At 42.5% G+C, this 5,044-nt stretch overlaps 1 pseudogene; it reads right to left on the bottom strand.

The window, feature by feature from the left end:
- Positions 1-319: 319 nt before the first annotated feature.
- On the bottom strand, positions 320-1,453 carry LOC132325726 (uncharacterized; annotated as a pseudogene).
- Between the last annotated feature and the right edge of the window lie 3,591 nt (positions 1,454-5,044).

The raw sequence follows: 5,044 nt of genomic DNA, 5'->3' as shown, positions 1-5,044 counted from the left end.
AAGGACTTTGTCATAGATTTGGCAGGGGGAGGGAGGGATTCTCTTTTGCTGCCTTCTGGATTCTTTTCATAAGGAGTTGAGGGACAGTCAAACTGGGCAGTATTATCCTCTAGAGCAACTTACTCAAATAGCAAGACAGCTCAGCCTGAAAAATAAGGATATTTTGTCCCAGGCACAGGCCCTGGAATTCTTCCAATTTCAGGAGGGTGTAGTAGTGTGTGTGAAGAGTCATATTTGTTTCCTGATCTATTCTCTTGTTCAATAAATGCTTGTGTATTCATAGAATCATTTAGGTTGGTAAAGACCTCCAAGAACACCATCATGTCAACGAAACCATAGCACCAAGTGTCATGTCCAGTCACTTCCTGAACACCTTCATGAATGGTGACTCCACCACTTCCCTGGGTAATCCATTCCATTGCTTGGCCACTGTTTCAGGCAAGAAATTCTTCCTGATGTCCAACCTGAACCTCCCCTGGCACAGCTTGAGGCCGTTTCCTCTTGTCCTGTCACTGGCTGCCTAGAGAAGAGACCAACCCCTACCTGGCTACAACCACCTTTCAGGTAGCTGGAGAGAGTGATAAGGTCTCTCCTGAGCCTCTTTTCTTCCAGGCTAAACAACCTCAGTTCCCTCAGCAGCTCCTCAAAGGATTTCTGTTCCAGACCTTCCACCAGCTCTATTGCCCTTCTCTGGACATGCTTCAGCATGTCAATGTCTTTCTTGAAGTGAGAGGCCCAAGTACAATCACTGCCCTGGTTCTGCTGGCCACCCTATTTTTTATACAATCCAGGATGCCATTGGCCTTCTTGGCCACACACACTGGCTCAAGTTCAGCCTCTGTCAACCAGCACCCAGGTCCTTTTCTGTCACAGTAGAGACAGCCACAATACACAGAGTAACACCATACAATTTCAGAAGGCCTCAAGCACATACCATACAGGGCACCACAATACCACATAGAGGGCTTCAAGGTTCTGCACATTATTGCTCTCCAGTGCACCCTTTCATACCCTTCATGGTCATGCATTACACCTGTGTGCCCTCTGTACCCTCTGGCTGTACGCCTCAGCACTGCATGTCTCATTGCCTTCAGTACTGTTCACCTGTCCTGCACAGTTGTAGCTCATTAGGGATGAGGCTCAATCACAGCCCCACTCCCAGTTACCACAGACCGTGTGCTTACCCTTTCCACCAGGCAGCTTTCAGGCACTGCCCTCTCTGTGGTGCTGCTGGGGATTGTTGTGACCCAAATGCAGGAACTGAAGGACTTCATCTTATACTACATCTCATACTGTTGGCCTCAGCCCATGGATCCGGCCTTTCCAGATCCCTCTGCAGAGCCTTCCTGCCCTCCAACAGATCAACACTCTCACCCAACTTGGTGTCATCTTCAAACTGACGGAGGGTGCAGTCAATCCCATCATCCAGGTCATTGATAAAGACATTAAACATGAATGGCCCCAATACTGAGCCTTTGGGAACCCCAATAGTGGCCAACCACCCACTGGATGAAGCTCCTTTCACCACCACTCTCTGGGCCCAGCCATCCAGGTAGCTTTTAGCCCATCAAAGAGTGCACCTGACCAAGCTGTGGGTTGCCAGGAGAATACTGAGGGACCCAGTATCAAAGGCTTTACTGAAGTCCAGGTAAACAACATCCACAGTCTTTCCCTCATCCACTAGGCAGGTCACCAGATGATAAAAGGATATCAGGTAGGTCAAATAGCACCTTCCTTTCCAGGGTTCCTTGAATCTACTGGAAGATTTTTATGTCAGTACTTTGCCATGTTTGCTAGGAACAATTTCAACATTGTATATAGAATCTGTAAATACAGATTCTTGTGAAAAGGAATAAAATAGTAGAATCACTGATTTTGATTTGAGCTATTTTCTAACATGCCATTCTTATTTCTCTTCTCTTTAAGTGGTGACCTGCATTCTCCCTGAGAAGCAGAACTGACTCTTACTCACCCATTCTTCACAAGACAAAACTTCATCCCTTCACACCACTCATGTTTGTGCCATGTTTTGATCAATATGAAATTGCAGGTTTTGACTGACAGTATTTTACCAGTATGAATAGGTAAATATGGAAATTCTACCTTCATTATAAAAATTGAGCAATTAAACCATTTCTTCATCCTGGTATTGTCATTCCATCAGTCCAGGTTTTCTCTATTGGAAACTTTGTAGTTTTGGTTTCTAAAAAAAGTCTTTACTTTTTAAATTTGCTTTGTTGCATTTTTTCTAACCAGCATTCTTTAAGGTCTTCTTCCAAATACATTTTCATAATTAAAATAAATAGGAGTATCTCTTCCCTGCTTTCCATCTCCACAGAAAATAAAAATAAAAAGAAAGATTTTCTCTTGAGTATTCCAATTCTTTTAATTACTGTCTCAAATTTGATGTAGGGGTTTTTTTTGTTGTTGTTTTTTTCGTTGTTCAAAGTAATTCTGCTTGCCGGCAATTAGAGATAGGTGTTGTGCAATAAACACAGGGAGAAACCTCAGCAAAATTGTTTCCATGGTGTTTAGTCACATCTGCAAAACTGTTGCTTAAGTGAGGAAAATAAGACAAGAGTACTCAAAAGCAGAAAAACAGGGGTCACTTGAAGTTCTGGGTTTCAAACTGGCCACACCTTCCATCCAGGCTGCTGGGGTGGTGTGCCACAGCATGGATGGGGTATTTTACCAAAGTGAATTTGTTCAAAATTCTCAGTCTGAATGACAGATTATTATATTATTCTGTTTCCTTTTTACTTTGTTATTTATGAAGAATAAAATATGCTGAAAGCATGATTTATGAAGAAGTAGATCTAAAGAACTCCCTCCTTCAAAGCACACCTTTCTTCTCTCAGCTCACTGTGGCATGCAGCAAAATTTCACGCCTGAAAAAGCATCCCTGAGCCTCTTTGGTACTGATCCAAAGCTGCAGAGTCACCCAGAAGCTGGAGGCTGAGTACTGCTTGTCCTGGAGCTGCAGCTCAGGGAGTCACAGTTGAAACTAGTGAAATGTGTTGCAATTCCTTAAAGCTAGAAATATTATTTCTTGCTTGTCCTACTCAAGGGAAGAAGGTAAGAGGGAAGTCTCTCTGCAGAGTAATCTGTATTATAAAACTATACAAGAATTAAAATTTTGGGGCTTTTTGGATGAATCTGCAACCTGGACATCAAGCTGTAGTTCTGTAAGGTAGTCTTGTATTTAGGAGTTCCCACAAAACCAAGTGGAACATCCTTCATAAGTTAAGCCAGAACTTTCCCTCTCAAAAAAAACCCAAACAAAAACAAAACAAACAAAAACCCCAAAAACAAACAAACCTCACAAAGATAAGAGAAAGTAAAATATGACAGATCAGAGGCTTTTTCCACATTTGTGTGGGGCCACACATCACTGATTCCATCTGGGAGCTTTCGAAGTTCATGGGTCACCCTTGTCAACATTTGCCTTGCAGCTCTTGCTCACAAAGAGACAAACGCCTGCACCACACCTATGGGGCAGTTGAATCAAAGGACAGGGGATGGATAGCTCCTTTCTCTCCTGTCCCATGCTCCAGTGGGAATAAGAGTCTGGTTTTGTGCCTTGCAGCAAAGGGCTGTTTATGGGCACGCTTGTCTCTGCCTGTTATTCACCGTGGCTAAGCAGAGCACCTCCAGCAGCACTGCCCAAAGTGTTACACAGTCCTGGACCTCCCCAGGCTTTTCCCCATGTAGCTGTGGTTTTATCCATTGCATTACACTTCACATTATCAGACCCTGTTAACTCCATCTTCTGTATATACAGTCTTTTGCTGTCAAGCTAGTAAAATCCATCTTTTATGTGTTAAGCCAACTTTTGTCCACAAAGCACTCCATTAAACCCATCAAATCTATTTTGGTCTTATTTCTGCCATCAGTTCTGCCACATTTTGTGCCAGCTCAGACCAATAACTAAATTATTAAAGCTTGGAGCCCTACTCAGATAATATGGGCACTTTCTGAGCAGCATAGGACAAAGGTTAACAGCAGAATGAGCAGTGGAAAATGAAGCACAGAAGGGATGCAGTACAAAGATGTTTTGTAGCCAGTCCTAGCATTATTGTACTTACTATATTTTCCATGTCATTTATACCCAGTTAATTTTGTAATCTAAATCTGAGGATTTAGGCTGGGGAGAAGAATCGCTCTTCTGGAAAAAGGGGAGGCTATTTTAAATATTTGAGAATTGAAGTAGAAAGAGGGAACATGCAGAGAGGGAAGGCTTGAAAATTAGGTCTGGGGAAAGGAATGTTTTTAATTTTTCTTTTCTTGCACTATTAAATGAGCATAAAATGAACAAGATTAAGCAGTATTAGTTTAGAATTATCCCAAAGTTCTACCAAAAATGCAGCTGAGTTTGGTTTTGGGAGAAGTTTTCTTTTCCATTCAAGAATTACATGATGCCAGAAAATAGGAACTAAAGCCTGGATTTGCTCCTCCTAAATTACAGAGTTAAGTGTAAAGATACCATACTAGAGCAAGAAGAGCTACTGGTGTGCCTTTCTAGCTCATGGCATCCAGAGTAGGGATCCTAACCCCCCATGCCTTCCCCAAGATCTCTTGTACTTGATTTATTCCCCCGGTGTGAGGAGTGTGACCATCTGTACAGAAAGAATTCACCTCGTCCTGACCTTTGTGCTAACTGGGGAAAGAACAAACAAGAATAAGTCGAGTGAAATGAACATTGAGGGGTTTCTTTAATGGACAAGTGTGAGGTTTTTTTAATGGGCAAGTGTGAGGGTAAAATGAAGTGGCTTGGAAGACATAAGCAGGTTTTAGAGAAAGATGTTAAAAAGGAAGTCAGGCCTGTGAGTTTCTTGGAGAGTTTGTCAGCTAGTCACTCTGTATGGAATGCTGGCAGAGACACAACCCAAGGGCAGGAAATAGTGTGTATGCCAGTATTGGAAAGCTCATGGAGGATGCATGAAATAGCTCAAATATAAAAGATCAGGTCTGTGTAAAAAAGTGGCAGAGTGCAGCCTTTCATAATTATCTGTCAGTTCTCTGCCATCATTGGTCTGCATGGTCC

This window comes from Haemorhous mexicanus, chromosome 3 (genome assembly GCF_027477595.1).
Source record: "Haemorhous mexicanus isolate bHaeMex1 chromosome 3, bHaeMex1.pri, whole genome shotgun sequence".
Lineage (NCBI taxonomy): Eukaryota > Metazoa > Chordata > Aves > Passeriformes > Fringillidae > Haemorhous > Haemorhous mexicanus.
This window is presented reverse-complemented; position numbering and strand designations above follow the sequence as displayed.